Source organism: Tachysurus fulvidraco, chromosome 24, assembly GCF_022655615.1.
Source record: "Tachysurus fulvidraco isolate hzauxx_2018 chromosome 24, HZAU_PFXX_2.0, whole genome shotgun sequence".
Taxonomy (NCBI): domain Eukaryota; kingdom Metazoa; phylum Chordata; class Actinopteri; order Siluriformes; family Bagridae; genus Tachysurus; species Tachysurus fulvidraco.
Window position 1 is genome coordinate 1,066,955 of NC_062541.1, and position 20,335 is coordinate 1,087,289.

At 38.3% G+C, this 20,335-nt stretch overlaps 1 long non-coding RNA gene across 1 annotated transcript; it reads left to right on the forward strand.

Moving 5' to 3' along the window:
• The first annotated feature begins 8,265 nt into the window (after positions 1–8,265).
• Positions 8,266–14,315, forward strand: LOC125140138. Its single transcript, XR_007139379.1, has 3 exons — positions 8,266–8,450; positions 11,818–12,288; positions 12,789–14,315. It is a non-coding gene; the product is annotated as an uncharacterized LOC125140138 (long non-coding RNA).
• The last annotated feature ends 6,020 nt before the right edge of the window (positions 14,316–20,335 follow it).

Consider the following 20,335-nt stretch of genomic DNA (forward strand, 5'->3'; position numbering starts at 1 on the left):
TGGTACATTTAGCTTTAGCAATTATTTTCTGTGGTAAATTTAGCTTTAACCTTAACTTTTTGTAGTAAATTTAGCTTCAACAATAACCGCCCGTGGTACATTTAGCTTTAGCAATAAACTGTGGTACATTTAGCTTTAGCAATTACTTTCTGTGGTAAATTAAGCTTCTACAATAACTTTCTGTGGTAAATTTAGCTTTAACAGTAACTTTCTGTGGAAAATTTAGCTTCTACAATAACTTCTATGGTAAATTAGGCTTCTACAATAACTTTCTGTGGTAAATTAAGCTTCTACAATAACTTTCTGTGGTAAATTTAGCTTCAATAACTTTGTTATTAAATTTAGCTTTAACAGTAACTTTCTGCGTTAAATTTCGCTTTAACAGTAACTTTCTGTGTTAAATTAAGCTTCTACAATAACTTTCTGGGGTTAATTTTGCTTTAACAATAACTTTCTCTGTTAAATTTAGCTTTAACAATAACTTTCTGTGGTAAATTTAGCTTTAGCAATAAACTGTGGTACATTTAGCTTTAGCAATTACTTTCTGTGGTAAATTTAGCTTTAACGTTAACTTTCTGTGGTAAATTAAGCTTCTACAATAGCTTTCTGTGGTAAATTTAGCTTTAACAGTAACTCTTTGTGGTAAATTTAGCTTTAACAGTAACTTTCTGTGGTAAATTTAGCTTTAGCAATAACTTTCTGTTTTTAAATTTAGCTTTAACAATAACTTTCTGTGGTAAATTAAGCTTCTACAATAACTTTCTGTGGTAAATTTAGCTTTAACAGTAACTTTCTGTGGTAAATTAAGCTTTAGCAATAACCTTCTGTTGTAAATGTAGCTTTACCAGTAACTTTCTGTGGTAAATTAAGCTTTAACAGTAACTTTCTGTGGTAAATTTAGCTTTAACAGTAACTTTCTGTGGTAAATTTAGCTTCAACAATAACCGCCCGTGGCACGTTTAGCTTTAGCAATAAACTGTGGTACATTTAGCTTCAGCAATTACTTTCTGTGGTAAATTTACCTTTAACGTTAACTTTCTGTGGTAAATTAAGCTTCTACAATAACTTTCTGTGGTACATTTAGCTTTAATAGTAACTTTATTTGGTAAATTTAGCTTTAACAATAACTGCCCCTGGTACATTTAGCTTTAGCAATAAACTGTGGTACATTTAGCTGTAGCAATTACTTTCTGTGGTAAATTTAGCTTTAACAGTAACTTTCTGTGGTAAATTTAGCTTCTACAATAACTTTCTGTGGTAAATTAAGCTTCTACAATAACTTTCTGTGGTAAATTAAGCTTCTACAATAACGTTCTGTGGTAAATTTAGCTTCAATAACTTTGTTATTAAATTAAGCTTCTACAATAATTTTCTGTGGTAAATTTAGCTTTAACAGTAACTTTCTGTGGTAAATTTAGCTTTCACAATAACCGCCCGTGGTACATTTAGCTTTAGCAATAAACTGTGGTAAATTTAGCTTTAACAGTAACTTTCTGTGGTAAATTCAACACTGTGTTGTTGCACACAGTGAATTATTGATGGTTTAATTCTGTATTGTGTAAATTTCAACACTGCTCTACACCAACATGACCCAACAAAATTATACATAAATTCCAAGTGTTTCTATTCTTAACATTATGGTGAGTATTTAAATCGGGTGTGATGCAGTCGAGCGTCTCATTTTATTAGATTTTTTTTTTGCGGACGGTTAAGGTGTGTGAGAGAGAACATTTCTGTCAGGAATACTCGGGTTAAAAGGTAAGAAACATATTTATCAATTTATAAAGAATGTTAGTCTTTAACAGTCTTAGTACAGCAGTCTTAGTACAGCAACTGTAAAATGGTAAAATGACGTTAATGTGTTTTAATGTAACGTGCTTAACGGTGTTAGTACATTTAAGAAAGTCAGTGTTTTACACTAACGTTTAATGAAAGCCATTTTATGTGGTGTTGTCAGTTTCAAAATGCTTCGTGCAAGTCCGCGAGCAGTGACGCGGGGAAAATAAAAAAAAAATCGCCGGTGATGATGGCCTAAACAAGGCTTTTGGCGTCTTCACATTGGCCATTTTCTCTTCGCGCCTTTCGCGGCCTTCATCTTTAATTTAATCTAAATTTTCTCACGTTTAACGTTACCCGATGGCATGGGCGTAAATCCCGGGGGGGGACAGAAAGGACAAGTCCCCCATCCAAGGATTGCCCCACCCCCTTTTTTTAAATTTCGCACTCTCTATTGTGAAAAAATATATTTATGTATACCTAAATAATTCTGTAAGTAGGAAAAAAAAAGCAACAATGCATTTAGAAACAGTTGAGTTCCCCCCCCCTCTTCCTCACAGTGGTTTGACCCTCCCCCTCCCCTTCCTCACAGTGGTTTGACCCACAGTTCCCCCTCCCCTTCCTCACAGTGGTTTGACCCACTGCCTCCTTCCCCAGTACATCTCACCTACTCTGCACACACGAGTCAGGTGTGTGGCTCCGGCTCAGTTAACGTTCAACTCCATTAAACCTGTTACCTGTCGCCCCCCCATTTTCATGATTTTCGCCTAGATGACATACCCACATAAAAAGTGGTACAGCTCCCATATACTTTGACACACAGAGGTGAGCTTGGTCTCATTGGAAAGAAGAGAGTCTCTAGTTTCCGACACAAGTGTCAGCTTGATTCTAAGCCTTACTGACACAGAGTTATAGAGGCTAGAATGGAGGGTGTTTATTTCCGTCTGAGTTGTTTACCTGATAAACTGATTACATACATTGCTGTATTTAATGCTGGTTGGTAAACAACAACTGAGGGCCATAGCCACATGTCTTGGCTTTCACCAAAAAAAAAATGAAGTCAAAAGACTCAAAAATGGATTTTATATGAATATTTTTCTATGGACATGTCCGTCTGTTCAGGTTTTTCTTGTTTATTTTTTTTACTGTATAACTTTGTATAAAAGGACTGCATGCTTAGTTCAAAAGTCCTATAACAAAGAGAACCCCTCTGCCTATAACTCTGTTTTGAAAAAATGCCTGTAAACTGACACCCTGAGGTGTGAGAGTGTGAAACGTTCGAGAATTGCGCAATAAAGCTGAAAAAAATTAATATGCGCACGCTTATTGCACAGCCCGAACTCACCAGATGTATCATGTTGCATCTCGTTGGAATCGTCTCCTTATTGGCTAAAGAGCTATGATGCTCGCGAAACATCAAATCGCTACTGGACGGAGCAAATGTCAGTCAAAGGGAGGGTCACCCACATAGCATGGAGAGACCTCATTGGCTTCTTAGCTGCCTATCTCGGCCGCACAGGCACTGGTTGGCTCATGCGAGGGCTTGTTTGATTCGTCACATCCTCGACTACAAATCTGACGCGTTTTGAAATTTTGGTATGTGTCCAATGAGACGTAGGAGTCCAACAAAGGGCGGAAGTGAAGCTTCGTGTTCAGTTTCCGGTCAAACACATAATTCTTGTGAAGCGAGCAAAGCGTTTTGGATTAAAAGGATTACATTTTCAAGTTTTTTGGACTCTCGGGGATTTTTACAAGCATTTGTTTTGGAAAATACATTAACATTAGTGACAATGTGAAGAAAGGGAAATTTAAAGACCAGCGTTTAAAAGTGAGTAAACAGATCGAACTAGCGCCACCTAGTTCAATTTTCTATCAAATGTTTAAATTACTATAAATCATATTATGCTGTGTGTGTGCGCTTAATAAAATCCTGAGAGTCTAAGCTTTCAAACAATATATAATTTAACCGTGTATTTAGAGGATTTAATGCTTAAAAGTTACAATGAAGTTACAATGAATTTGATGCATTTTCGCCTCCTAGCGGTGGTGGCTCGGTACCGAGACGTAGGCCTCTTTAAGTCGGGGATTTTATTCACTTTAAATAAAGCGATTCGCTTTAATGTAGTTGATGCAGATTTATTCATAATTTAGTTGCGGCAAAAATTATAATTACCGATGTAACTTTCCATGAATCTGCTATATTAGCGATTAAAACATGACTTATCTGGTTGTTAGCTTGTTTACAATAGCTTGTTAACGTTAGCTTGTTTACAATAGCTTTCAACTTTTAATAATGCTTGTTTTCTCAGTGAAGTAAAAAAAAAATTGCCTGAGCATCATGTTGCAAAACAGAATATTTTTTATATACTTTATATACTAGAATAACTTTTTTCCTGCATATGATAAGCAATCTTCACTGTTTGTTTGCCACTTAAACAAGCTAACATCTCCTTGCAGTTAAGATTGAACCACTTATTGCTTTTTCTTCACTAGGTGCAGTTTTAGGATGTTAACATGTTGCTGAAGGTGAAATACCATAGTATCAAGAAGTACATCAAATTGCACTCAGGCTTCACCTATTCAGAATTCATCAGGGAAGGTAAATAGCCATCCTTTAAAGGCCCAACAAAATGTTTCATTTGTTGTTCATTCTCCTGATGAAGCGAGTGTTTTTCAGAGGATGAAGATGACGTTTCAACACCGTCAGGACCTAGTGCATGACCCACAAAGAAGCACAGATGTCTTCAAAACATTTCCATGCTTTTTAGATGTCAAAGGACTGATGAGTTGTATATTTCTTTTATTAAAATGAAGTCTTTAATATCCAGTGTTTTTCTGGATGTTAGCCATGAAAACACCTAATCATTTATATTCCTGTCTTATTGACTGTATTCTCTTTTTCCAAAATCTTTATTGTGATTTACACTGGTTTAATATACCATACTGATAAAAATCATTAAGTGCACCATTAACAATGCACTGAGCCCTGCCATCATATATATGCTTGTGTGTATAATCAACAGGTGAACCAAGACTTCCTGCTGCTGTTTGGTGCTGAAACAGCCTCCAAGATGCTTGAAAAGTGGGACACCTCATTCAAGCCCAAGGTCATCAAAGAGGCCAAAAAACTGACTCGGACAACTGAGCTGTGCTGACTTCTAAAAACTGCTGAGAAACTCGCAGAGAATTATGAAATGAGTAAGCTACACAGCATGCATGGTTCAGTGTTGTGAAAGGAATATGATTTAGAAAGGGCAATAAACTCCAGCAAGAATGTTTTTTCTGCTTTTAGTGGGTCTTAAACATAACACAATAGAATGCACAATATCGGAGCCTCACTTTGAAGCTGCAGCCGTGGTGTTATGATTTTATTTGTGGTGGAGCACCACGGCAGAATGAATGTAGCAGAAACACTGGTTCATAATACAAATTAGTTAGCTAGTTTTATCTTTTCCTATTAGACATTAATGCCTTGTTTTTCCTCCTGATAGACTGGGACAGTGATATCGATTCTATGCTGCTTCTTCTCTATCTCTTGCCACCCACAGCTGGATGGAACAGGACCAAAATAAGTCCAAGTAATGCTGTGGACAAAATGGTGCATGTTCATAAGGTACACTATTATGCCTCATTTGTAAATTGCACGAGACAGTTTTTTTGTTATATGCACTTGCTAGATTTACTAGAAAGTAAAATGAGCATGGCCGCACGGACATTCATAACAGTACCCAATTCTCTCGTGTGTGAGCGTGAAGCTCAACTTTAATAAGAATGAAGAGCCCGATCTCATGAAAGTGCGCATCAATAGCACGATTTTCTGTTTCTATGTGGCGTTCTATTGATACTCAGAAATGACTTTTCTTGCACTTCTGAATGCACTTCTGGAGTACATATAATACGCCTACCCCACACCCCTACCCATTGCGTATCATATGCATGCAGTAAGTTCATATGCACTGAAGTAATTTCAGTGTCTAGATAGCATGCCAAATACAAACATAAACTTGTGGTAAAGATACACGTTAGTAGGAGATTGTGTTGGAGCAAACTGAAAACGCTTGCTCCGCGCCAGTGGTCACGCACCGTTATGAATGGCCATGATCATTTTACTTTCACTTTTAAATTAGGGGGTGGCAATTGCTTGAATGTTGGGTTGATTATTATTCTTAAAGTATAAAGACAAACTCGCTTAAATATGCACTTTAATGTTTCGCTTTGAAACCAAATATTCCACCATCGTCTTGTCAGACTGTGAGGTGAAATCTGACTCATGCTATTGATCTGTGCTGTGACTCTCGTTCAGCTTACACTGCATGGAGCAGACACGTACAGTTTTTAATTGTAGTGTAAGTTCTAACTGAACTAAATGATTATTACTATACAAAATCAAAACAACGATGGTTGGTCAAGTGCATGTAACCGGTGTTGCGGTGTAACACCGTCTATTGCAGCAAGTCGAGTTCCTTTCAAATGAATTGGCATTACTGACCAGTATGTCCCAATTATTTGGGAGGAATGTTTTTTCTCCAGTGAAGCAAATCTCAAATCACAGGGGCAGTTTACAAAGTCTATTACATTAACATTTACCAGCAAGTACCAGATTCACTTGAAGGTGTACACATTTATAATATTTTTTTTTTCTTCTTTTAGTCAGGCTGCAGCATCAATGAATATGTGCAGGAAAGAGAGGGTAAACAACCATACATCCTTGCATTTGGCCGAACCCAGAAGACGATTGATACCTTCTACATCACCGCTGACAAACAGCTCATCCTCTGCCAAGCCACCAGCTCATTGGGTGCTTTTGATGAACTGTTTAAATCCCACTACGTGTCTTATGATGAGTCCCTGGTCCATTTCTACACTTTTCTGCAGACAACTGTCTACAACATTGATGTTAAAACAACAGATGAGTCTCCAAGAGTTTGTGAGTTGCAGGCAAAACTTTTGAATGACATATGAATATGTTCAAATGTTTCATTTGTCAAGCAGTGCATGCTAAGAGCCAGGGCCTAATAACTCATTTGCGAATTGGCCACAGTTTCTATCCAGGCACCAAGTTTAAGTTATTTTGTGCACAAGATCATTGAAGGTGTCAGTTTTCAACATTTTCAGGTTTAAAAAAACATTTAGTTAGTGTGCATAATAAGGGTTATTGTGAAAGTGGAGATGCAGAAACCTCAGAGTCATTTCAGGCTGATTTTCACAGTTTACGAAAAAGTACAGAAGTTGCAGGAACAAGTGTTGTGCAGAGCCGTGATGCTGGGTATTTTGACAACAATGGATCTGGTCAAAGTATCACAGAAAAGACATCTGATATCTGAAAAGATATCTTTGCTACAATTATTGCCATGGTAACTCCATGGTAGTGGTTTGGCAAATAGTGTAGTTTCATCAATTGTTAGTGATTTGGAGAACTTGCTGTTGGACTGCACTCGCAAGTAAAGCATGAAATACTGTCCGCTGTGCCAAAAGATAACCCTGTAAGATCTACATTGGAAAAGGGTTTTGAGAATTTTGAAAACCCATTTGTGAGTTTTAATAGTGAAACTAAAAGAATGAAGTATTTCAACAAGAAATGGGGATTGTGGAGCCAGTGGAAAAAAAATTAGGAGTTCGATTTGATACAAGGCAAAATAAAAATACAAGTACTTATGATCAGGTCCCAGTGATAGACACTTTTGATTACATTCCAATTTTGGAAACCATTAAATTTATCTGCCGCAATTCTTACATTTGTGAACTACTCGCAAAACCATGTGTATCAAAAGACAGATATGAAGACTTTTTGTGATGGAAGTTATTTTAAGTCACATCCATTGTTCTCAAAAACACAGACGTCTTTACAAATTCAGCTTTACTATGATGACTTTGAGACTGCTAACCCACTGGGTTCAAAACGTGGTGTTCACAAAGTCGGTGCTCTCTATTTTGTCCTCCGAAATCTGCCTCCAAAGTTAAACTCTGTATTGATGAACATTCATTTGGTTGCATTGTTTCACACAGAAGATGTGAAAAAATATGGCTTTGATCCTATTTTACAGCCTCTGATTGATGACATCAAAATATTGGAGAGTCATGGCATTGATTTGCCTTTCTCATCTGAAAAGGTCTATGGCACTATATGTCAGATAACTGGGGACAACTTGGGGATGCATGGAATAATGGGTTTTGCAGAGTCTTTCAGTGGACGTCACTTCTGTCGTTTGTGTTTGATTGAAAAAGAGGATTCTCAGAATGTTTACAAAGAGGATGACCCAACGATAATCTTGCCTGGAAAAGAGCTTTTTGAAATGCACTGCAGTGAGTTGCAATCAGATCCACAAAAGCTGTGTGTGTTTGGTCTAATGAAGAATTCAGCTCTTAACAGCCTACAGTAGTTTCATGTTTGCTACAACTTTTCTTTGGACATAATGCATGACGTACTTGAAGGGGTGGCTCAGTATGAGATAAAGTTACTGTTTGAATATCTCTAATATCTCCAAATAGGATTTGGAATCATCACATATTCCTCTGAAGCTGAAGCCTACACAGTTATCAGGGAGATGAATGAGAAGATTGTGGGAAGGAAGCAGCTGATTATTACTCTGTCTAAAACAAAACAGGAACTAGCAGAGCAGAAGATCAGGAATGGCTGGAAAAGAAGGATGAGTTTAACCGGAGACTCAAAGAGGGTCTGTTCATTGCTATAAGGAACCCTAATAAAGATGTGTAAAAATACAACTTCCAAATGTTGCACAAATGGTCTGAGTTTTTAAGGACAGTAAATAAATGTTGGTGTAGAAGACTCACACAGCAGCAGTAAAAGTGCTGTAAAATAATCAGCTCTAAATTTCCGGCTCAATAAAACAGAAATAGAAATGAATAACTGAACATCATTAAAAGCTCAGTTATGAACTATGTAATACCTGATGAACAGTATTTACCATAACTGAGTAAATATATATAGATATAAATACAGATCATGTTTGTAACAGTAAACTGATCAGAGACTCACACAGTAAATGAGTTAAAATATATTAGCATTTTGGGCGGGAGTAGAAAGATGGGATCGATATCAGATTCTCCAAGACGCATTTATGTGGCCTAATGCAAATGGAACAGTTTTAACAAATCAGATAGCTATCGGATCAGAGAAAACACATGAAGTGACCAGGTGTAAAAAGGCCCTTATTCTTGCTTGATGAGGTCACGTAGCCGAGGAGCCAGGACAAACACAAGACATTTGCTAAAAGTGCCTCAGAGAGAAATAAAAATCAATGAGAGTGAGACAAATGATCTGGAAATTGCAAAGCAAAATGAACAATTAGAACTGCAAAGCAATACTAAAGAATCTGTAACTGAAAATAGACAGGATGCTGTAGAACAGAGGTGTCAAACTCTGGCCCGCAAGTTTATATTATATTTGGCCCACGAGAACATATCAAATGTGCATTACAGCTGGTACCTTGCCACTGTATTGACGCGTACTGTAGTCACGAACAGCAAGCGCCCCTCATTCTCTGTTGACGGTCGTTAACAACCAGTTTGTCTTGTGTGCTAACGGATCTAACGTGTCTGTAACGAAAGAATATAACATAAGAAGACACTATGAAACAAAACATTATGAGACCTATAAGGACCTGGGGTCTCGTTTATAAAGCGTGCGTATGCACAAAACAGGGCTGGAAACGTGCGTACGCCAGTTTTCGCGCAAAGGTTGTGATCTATAAAAAACAAACTTGACGGGAAAATGTGTGCACCTTTAAGCAAACTTTGAGACGTGCGTACGCACATTCTGGAGACAAAGGGAATTGGCGACACAGATGGTGAGGTCGTGAACTGAAGTTAGATTGTAGAAAATTCATGTGAGAAGAACGATTATAAGAATTAATGACAATACCAATGACGCCTGAGGATAGGCACAGGATCCCCGTGACCCGAGTAGTTCGGAAAAGCGGTAGAAGATGAATGAATGAATGAATAATCAGTGCTTCCTTACAGTCACATTGTCCACAACGGGAGCGCAGGAGGAGATTGCGCGACTACATGTCATACAGAATAGCATGAAATACCCTTTTATTACAGAACTGCAGAACACAGTGTAAAAACAAAATATTTTCCTTAATGTACATATATCATAAAATGCCAAAGTCTGCAAATACAGTCATGAAGCACAATCGCTATTCATCATCGGTCCTAACTATTACGGTGTTCATTACAAAACCGTCATGAGGAAGTGTGTTCACTATAACATTTTCGTCTTAAATTTTCGTCCACAAATTAATTCTGTGATTTTGTCAAGGTGTTAACGATCAATCTAATTGCTAGAAACATATAAATCCTCCGGTGACCAGGGTATGTAATGCTTCATGATGGCACTGCTGGCACTGTTGGAGGATTACGCAATAGGAGAATAAGGAGAGAACGAGTTTTCAGGGACCATGATGATTTCCTGGCCCATTATGATGACTGGCTAATAAGCCGATTTAGATTCCCTAGAGCTGTGCTCTTAGATATATGTGTTGAATTGGGTCCAGTATTAGAGAGGGCAACACGCCGGAACCATGCCATCCCGGTCCAAATACAAGTCCTCACCACTCTGGGGTTTTTGGCAACTGGCTGTTTCCAGCGGGAATTGGCAGACAGGTAAATTATTTATATATATAAAAAAAACTATAAGTAATCCTCAACTTTGTGTCTAAAACCTTTTCGTATATGAAATAATTCTATTGGAATCTATCATCTCACCCTATAGGTCTGGTATATCACAGCCGTCCCTGAGTGCCATAATATCTGTCGTTTGGAATGGTATACTTATGGGTAGTCGGTATATCAGGTTCCCCTACACTGTGCGAGAACAGGCCGAAATTAAAATGAAATTTTGCAGCAATGTCTGGTTTTCCAAATGTAATCGGCGCAATTGACTGCGCTCATGTTGCTATAAGGGCACCATCTGAAAATGAATTTGCTTATGCTTATCTATTAATGTGCAAATCATATGTGACTCCAACATGACCCTCACAAACATTGTGGCATGCTGGCCTGGTTCAACACATGATTCCTTTATCTTGACACATAACAGTGTAGGAAACAGACTAAATGCAGGTGCAGTACGTGATGGCTGGCTTCTTGGCGAGTTTAACAGTATTAAAAAGTAGAAACTGTAACAGTTTTGTTTTTAATATAATTATAAAAATGTTGCTTTTAATATGATTATAACCTGCAGGCGACAGTGGCTACCCCCTGAGATGCTGGCTCCTCACCCCATTTTTAAACACGCAGAGCACAGAGGAAACTCATTATAACGATGTCCACTCTCGTGCCCGCGCAGTCATTTGCATTGACTATTTATGGTTCAAAAATGGGCGTGTACAGGGTGGGATTTGAGGCTGGTTCACATAAGCACATCGGCGGGGTGATCTGTGATTTATAAAGGGAACATTGCTTACAGGTGTGCGTACGCACGGTTTTATAAATCGGAATTTTTTTTTGGATTTTGGGCGTACGTAAACTTTTAGTAGGGATCCTATGCAGTTTTATAAATGAGACCCCAGGTCAGTTAGAGATTCCAAGGGTTCACTCAAAACAAGGTGCGTCAGCATTTAGTTATTATGCCACCTATAGCTGGAATCAGCTTCCGAAGAGATCAGATGTGCTTCAACAGTAGACACTTTTAAATCAAGAATATAAACACATCTGTTTAACTCTGCTGTAATAAGTCTGTCTGTGTTTTTGTCCTGTTTCTGTCTGCTGCCTTGCCCTGTTGTTAATTGTTTGCTCTGCCCACTTCTTGATAACCATGGACACTAATTGTACTCAATCTTTCCTCCAGGTGTGTTGTCTCTGATTGTCTCTGCTCATTTGTCATTGGTTCCTGTCACCTATATATTCTCTGTTTGTTCACTTCCCTGGTGCTAGTTGTTTCAATGTTCCTGTTTCCTGTCAGCTCTGTGTTCGATTTTGTTTTGCCTGCCTGTCTGTGTACCTGTTTTCTTGTTTTTTGTCATTAAATCTCTTTCTGCATTTGGATCCTCATTCGACTTTGTCCCGCCATGACAGAACGACTAGCCACAAATGGATCCAGCAGAAATCTTCCTTTGCCTATGTCAGGAGGATTCCCCAGTCGAGGAATATGCTGAGGTATTCATGGACCTGTGTAACCAGGTCAACTTTGGAGAGAAGGCCTTAAAGGACATATTCAGGCATGGACTAGAAAACAACCTGCGCTACTTAATGCCGACTAGCCGGGAGATAGGATCGTTGTCGGATTTTGTCAACTTAGCGTTGCTCCTGGGCGACAGAAGCCGGCCTTAAACATTTTTGGGGGGGGCAGCAAGCATCGGGGTCCGTGGGCTACAGAGCGGAACCAGCCACGGACGCCCGAATGCCCTACAGTGCCTATGTCCAGCCCAGTCCCGTCGGCCTCACCAGCCGAACCGACCGGGTCGCCGGAACCAGATGAGCCAAACAGGTCGCCGGAACCAGCCAAACCAGCCGGATCGCCGGAACCAGCCGGACCAATCGGACCAGGTGTGTTGACTTTGTCTCTGCTTTGTCATTGGTTCCTGTCACCTATATTTTCTGTTTGTTCACTTCCCTGGTGCTAGTCGTTTCAATGTTCCTGTTTCCTGTCAGCTGTGTGTTCGGTCTTGTTTTGCCTGCCTGTCTGTGTACCTGTTTTCTTGTTTTTTGTCATTAAATCTCTTTCTGCATTTGCATCCTCATTCGCCTTTGTCCCGCCATGACATCTGCATTTACTGAATGAGCACTGTGCTGCTTCACACTGACTGCACTTTTTATCCAAATCACTTTTACTCCTGTTTTATTCTTTTTAACACATTTTAAACTGTTTTTATTAAAATCACATTTATTTTCTTTAATTGTTCTTTGTTTTTATTATGATTTTATCGTGTGTCTCTTTATTTTTTTTTCTCTCATATTGTTTTATAATTTCTATGTAATGCACTTTAAATGTACTCTGTGTACTTTTATATAATTCTCTGTATTGACAGATCTTCTGTTATTTCTAGGTTAGTCTCAGAGAGGAACTGTCTCTCTCACATCTAATCAGCAGTCCACTCCTGGCTGGCTCACCATGATGTTGCACACACAGAAGAGGCGGAGACTTCTGGTGGCACATATATTGTTTTATTGCTGAAAAAGAACTGTAAAAACACAAACAAAGATAGAAATTAGTTATCTTTCAACTGTGTATCAGTGACTGCCAGAGTGGCTTCTTCATATATCAATGAAGCTCTACTGTATGTTCACAAACTCACTTTGCGCAATCTATTGACAACACATCAAAAGAAAATGAAAATATATTCCTGAATACTGTCTGTAACACATTAACATTTTCATGGCATCAGACAGACAATAATACTCCATACTCAATAACCATACACAAATGGTGTATAAGCACTTTGTTTCCTTTTTAGTAGGCTATTTCTCTTTATGTGCTCTGTTGTAAACAATCTGTATCAGCAATTTAGTTGTCCCTTCCCCATGACAGATGCACAGAACACAACTGTAACAATAAATAACTCTTTCATAACAACGAGTGATTATAATTATATTTTCTGACATTAGGCACTTAAGTCGTAATGCATCACACGGCCCCCACCAGCGCAGTCGTGTCGGCCGCCTCCTAGCCGCGATTGCGCTATCCATCGCGCGGGTGCAGCCGGCCGTACCTCACCCGTTTAATTGATCTGTGTAATTATACACATTTATCAAACTAACACATATAACTAATGTATAAACATTTTATGAACACAAACTGTGATGCCACATCACTCATCTTACCTGTAAAAACACAAAGATATAAATTAGTTATCTTTCAACTGTGTATCAGTGACTGCCAGAGTGGCTTCTTCACGTATCAATGAAGCTCTATGTCCTGCGGCTCACGATCACCCTCTAGTGTCACCCGTCAGCGTCTACAGGTCTAAGTGATGTTCAAGTTCGCATCATTGCACAGTATTATATACAAATACATTTGCATATACATTTAATGCAAGAACCATATTTAACAAATAATAACTAATAATACTAATGAGAAACAACACATACATGACTACTTGAATCCATATCACTACACCTTTTACAAAGGAGAAGACGAACTTCTGAGGTAAATATTTCCTGAAATGTTTCCTAACTTATATTTACACAAATAAGGCAAAGTTTTGACACAGAAATGTTGGCTATTTTACTCAATATTAACTTTAGACACTGTCTATGGACGATGAAGTGGTTTAGTACAACGGAATGCGTGTCGCCTTTAAATCGCTCTTGCACGTCAAATAACTGCCTTTTACAAAGGAGAAGATGAACTTCTGAAGTAAATTACTCTTGAAACATTTCTTAACTTTTATTTCCACAAATAAGGCAAAGTTTTGTGACAGAAATGTTGGATATTTCACTCTATATTAACTTTAGACTCTGAGGTAAATTACTCATGAAACGTTTCCTAATTTATATTTACATAGATGCTGCTAACCTTGGGGCAGTGGTGGCTCAAGTGGTTATGTTGTTGATCAGAGGATCACTCTGTCACTGCTGGGCCCTTGAGCAAGGCCCTCAACCCTCCCTACTCCAGGGGCGCTGTATCATAGCTGCCCCTGCACTCTGACCACAACCTCCTCAGTCGGGATATGTGAAGAAAAGAATTCCACTGTGCTGTAATGTATATATGGCAATAATAAAGGCTTATAATGGACGATTAAGTGGCTTAGTACAATGGAATGTGTGTCACCTTTAATTCGCTTGCACTCGTCAAATATCTGCCTTTTACAAAGGAGAAGACAAACGTCTGATGAAAATTACTCATGAAATGTTTCCAACTTATATTTACACAAATAAGGGAAAATATTGTGACAGAAATGTTGGATATTTCACTCTATATTAACTTTAGACTCTGAGGTAAATTACTCATGAAACGTTTCCTAATTTATATTTAACGTTTCCTAATTTATATTTACATAAATAAGGCAAAGTCTTGTCACAGAAATGTTGGATATTTTATGCAATACTAACTGTAGACACTGTCTATGTACAATGAAGTGGTTTAGTATAACGGAATGTGTGTCGTTTTTAAATCATTCACACTCGTAAAATAATCACCAGTGTGAAGTTGGCCCCCCCACCCAATGCAAAACGTCAGCAAAATAGTCTTGTTCGTTTGTGCTCCGTTTGTGCTTGTTTGTGCTCCTAAAAGTTTCGTTTGGGCTGTTTTGGTTTATTAAATATTAAACACTGAATTATTGGTGGATGATGTCATCAGCTCCCCTACATGCACCAAATATACCCAAAATCAGAGGTGTCAAGTAATGAAGTACAAATACCGAGCCAAGTATGAAGATGTCTGTGGCAAAGGCTCAAAACTCGAACTCAATGTCTCAACAACCAAGCACCAGCACCAGCAAGGAAGTTGGAAGCCAGGAATACCAACCAACCTCAACCCTTATACATCCCTGGCCGTACCAGTAAGAATTATTTGAAATAGTTGGATGAAAAAATAAGTCATTGCGCATGCGCTGTAAGCTACGCACACTCAAATACCACAAGCTAATGGCTTTCAAAAACTCGCCATCTAATTTAAAAAAGCATATTGAGGTAAGCTGAAATTTTGTTATCAGTCAATTATTAACAAATTTGAAATTTGACTTAAGCCAAATGTTATCTGAGCTTATATTGTTACTATATGCAATATTTGTAAGTTAATTGTGCAAAGCTATAATCTACAGCTGGTTGATAAGTTATGTACTAAAGATAGTCATGATCCTGGCTGTGTATAAGAGTGCATGCGCCTGTATGGGGCCCTATTTGTCCTTGTAAAGAGGTAATAGGCCCAACTATTAGCCAAATGCTGATTAAAATGATTTTACTGCTAATTTTCAGTCATGCCAGCAGCTGCTTGTGGTCCGAAAACAGCTTTAAATGGATAGTTCCCCCAAAAATAAAAATTCTGTCATCATTTTCTCATCCTCATGTTGTTTTAATCTGTATGAATTCCTTTATTCTAATAAACTTCTTTTCCTCTGTGAAGAAGACCAGCCTTCTTGAAACGACCCAGCAGTTGCATGCGTACCTGAAGAAGAAAAACACAAGTATGATGCAGTGATTGAGAAATTTAAGCAATATTGTACACATATGAAAAGATTTGTCTTCAGAAAGAGACTAGAAAAAGTGTCAGAATCCATCGAACAACGTGTCACAAATTTAAGATTGAAAAGTCAGTCATGTCTTTTCGGAACATTGTGTGACTCCATTATATGTGATCAAATAGTCATTGGAGTACAAGATAAAAGAGTGAGGATGCAATTGTTAAAAGAGACAAACCTCACTGTAGAAAGGCCAATAGAAATTTGCCAGGCCTCAGAAAGCGATGAATGATGATGAAGCAACAATCTTCGTAGACTCAATCGAAGAGGAGCAAATTACCCCAGGAGGAGAGTGGATGGTTCACATGGATGTAAATGGCACTGATGTCACATTAAAATTGGACATAGAGGCACAAGGTAAATGTCCTCCCTATGAAAGACTTTCTGAGACTGAAAAGAAAACCAAAAATAAATCAAAGAAAAGTGCTTTTGAAAATGTATAACAACAAAACTATACCTACAAAGGGAATATGCAGAGTCAGTCTATCATACAAAGGAAAGAAGGAGGATGTGTTTTTTGTACTTGTGGATGGAAACAGACAAGTTATTACTAGGCCTGAAATCGTGCATACAGTTTGGATTGATAAAGAGAGACCATGTCATAAACAAGGAAATGACAAAGATGCAAGTGCAAAAGGAATTACTCAGAATGACTGGATAAAAGAATACAAAGAAGTTTTCAAAGGACTTGGAAAATTACCAGGAAAACACAAGATAAAGCTGAAGGAGAATCAGAACCGGTCATACATCCAACAAGAAGGGTGCCAGTAGCATTAAAAGAAAGACTGGGAGAGAAAATAGAAGTTCTGATAAAGTAAGGAATAATCAGAAAAATACCTACAGAATAATAGTAGAAAAACCAGATAGAGATCCAAGACTGTGTATAGATCCAAAAGACTTAAACAAGGCCATCCAATGAGAGCACTACAGACTTCCAACAAAGACATTACTAGTGCAATGAGTGGAAAGCTGAATGGACAAAGCTACCATCGGTAAAGCATCAAATGGTATGGAGTAGGTGGAATTCTGCAAACGAAACACAGATTAATCACTACAACAAAACAGCAAGACCACTGAGCCCACTTGCCCAAGAAGAAATTGTACGAGTGACATGTGATGGACAGTGGGGACCATTGGCCAAAGTGATTAAAGAGACTACGCCTACATTATACGAAGTGCTAACAGAGCATGGGAAAATAATGAGGACAAACACAAGACATTTGCTAAAAGTGCCTCAGAGAGAAATAAAAATCAATTAGAGTGAGAAAAATCTGGAAATTGCAAAGCAAAATGAACAATTAGAAAAGACTTACTAAAGAATCTGTAACTGAAAATAGACAGGATGCTGTAGAACAAACAAAACGTCCTCAGAGACAAATAAGGCCAAAAAGACTAATAGACGAAAAGAGGAAATGTTACATATTGTAGACAAATGAAAACAATGTGTAATATTTGTAATATATATAAATATAACAATGTGTATATTATACACACAGGACCCACCCACTTTTTAAGACCAATAATATTGGACCCAGCCACTCAGCGTATTCAGTGTATATGTCTGTTCCCTTTTCAGAGTGCCGCCAGTCGAATCCATTCTGCTTAATAAATGGCATAGATATTTATACATAGATGTCGCCCTGGGGTCTTAAAATGCGTCAAAACCGCCGCCATCTTTGTACAGGGGTCTTGTATTTCAAATGCATGCACGATGCCGGACTTCTGTGATGTTTTTAGATGTTCAAACAAAAGAAATATAAAAATCAGACAGTAAGGGATTACTTTTCACAAGTGAGAATGTGTTTTATGATATTGAATATTAGGAAATTATATTTCTTGTTACATTCGTTTGTTTTAGTTACCCATTAATTTTTGACAGTTAGGAAAACCGACAATGTTTTTAGATTCCAAAGCTCTTAATAAGGACATTAAAAATGCTTTTTTTGCTTAAAGGTGAAGACCCAACTAAGATTCCCTTATCTGTCAAACATATTTTATTAGATTGTCCTGAACTTAACACAAGCAGAATGCTCCTTTTTCAAGTTACTTCACTTAAGGACATATTTAAAGACATTATGTCTGAAAAGGGTTTGGATTTTTTTTTTATCATATTTTAATTAAAATAAATGTATAATATTGCTTTTTATTTGTTTTGTTTTTATAAGATATTTGTATTTTTGTAATTGATATTTGTGTTTTTGTAAATGAAAATAGCTTTGATTGCTGACATGACATTAAATAAAATAATCAGAATCTGAATCTGTTTGTGGATTCCCAACTATCTCTATTAAATAGTCGTGAAAGCAGATGTAGTGATCAAATTGTTGAGACTCAAGATGGCATAGACGCCCATCACTTTAGCTTAACTTCACTGGTTGTCTGTGCCTTTCATAAGTTGAGACAACACCATGTTGCAAAGGTTCATACTCTGAAACCGCAGAGCAAAAGTGTCAGGAAGAAACTGTGTAAGGTCGTGTTGCTGTTGCAGGGAAACTAAACACTTAGTTTTAAGTGGTTAACTCAGCTGACAGTCCAGGAAGGATGTCCCCAGTTAGCTTGGCAGTGTAACACACAAGTTCAGCCTCAAAGTCAAACTTTGTTGCTTATTTTGGTTTATGTGACTTTAGTACATACTTATTTAATGTGGCAAAAGTATTGCGGGAAATGAATAAATAAAAGATTGAACAGTCTTTGGCACCTCAACTATCTGTCTTTCAAATTATGTTCCTCTCAAATTTGTGATTTGCTTCCACCTGCAAATTGCTTTGTGTATCATATTTAATAAACCAATACAATTGAAATGTTTAAATGAACATGTGTAGTCACACCATTGTAGCAGTGTTGCATGCAGTAGGCTATAATGTAAGTAGTATTTGTTCATTTGAAGTTTACTCAAGAGGAAGAATGTAAGTAATAAACTTACACCTGTTAGCACTATGCATTATATTGTGAAAAAGGAGATTATCTTCACATGAAAACCTTAAAGTTTCTCTGGACTCAATGAAAAATACATGTCTAACCTTTAGAACTAACCAAAAAAAACTAGAAAATGGCATTCAATAATTGGCACCCCCCTGCCCACTCTCCAGGCAGGGAAACCAGACACAAGAACCAGAAACCTGGCAGGGAAAATCACTACTGCCCCTTCAAACCCTGGACATAACCTCTTTCAGCTCCTCCCTTCTCTCAGGTGCTACAGAACTTTGCTTACTAAAACTGCCAGACACAGGAACAGGCAATCACCCTGATCAACAACTCATTCTGTCTATATGAGTTTCTGTCATCATTCTGTCTGTATCTCATCGTCTGCAGTGTTTTCTTGTATAGTATCCCCTTTGGTTACCTTTACCTAAACACGCCGCGGCAAACGGGTAGGGGCGGGGGGATAGCCACCTTACATAGACAGTCCCTGAAGTGCCGCCAGTTGTCCACTAGAGGGTATTCCAGTTTTGAATCACAAGTATTTGTGCTTACACTACCCTGTCCGATCTTATGTGCAGTAATCTACCGGCCGCCCAAATTAAATAAATATTTTTTAATTGAGTTCTCAGAGTTTCTAACAGAGTTTCTAGCAAAGTTTGACAACATTCTAATCTGTGGTGACTTTAACATTCATGTTTGCTGCCCCTCTGATAAACCTGCTAATGAACTTAAGGCACTTTTAGACTCATTAGATCTGGCTCAGTCCATTTCCTGTCCCACCCATAGGTTAGGTCACACCCTTGACCTTATTATCTCTCGTGGGGTGATTGTGTCAACCTGTGAGGTCATGGATTTTCCCATCTCTGACCATTCTCTCATACGGTTTGACATTTGTGCTGTTCCACCTGCACCAACGTCTACTGCCCCCCATCGCCGTCGCATTATTACCTCATCTACAGTCGATGACTTTGCTGCTGCTTTCTCTGTTTCTGATCTCGCCTCTACTGCTGAATTGGCATCGTCTCTTTGCCCGGAACGTTTCCTCGCCTCCTTCCATACCACCTGCTCCCGGATTATGGACTCTGTTGCGCCCTACAAGGTTAAATCGACCAATGGTACATTGGACCCCTGGCTCAATGATACAACTCGGGCCCTCAGGCGCCGGTGTAGACAGGCTGAGCGAAAATGGAAGAAGGATAGGTTGCAGGTGTCTCTGGAGATGTTCAGAGACAGTCTTGCCACCTATCAGAGTGCACTGAAAGAAGCTAAAGGACAGTACCTTTCTGCTCTCATCAATAACAATAGCCACCGCCCTGGAATTTTATTCAGCACTATCAATTCTGTTATAAATCCGGTGTCTGTCGCATTGAATGACGTATCTGTAAACATATGCAACGCATTCAAGCAACATTTTTTGGACAAGGTTTTGTTTGTTAGGCAAACCATTACACAAGTCCCCACTGTTGCCATGTCCACTCGTGCGGCGCAATGTG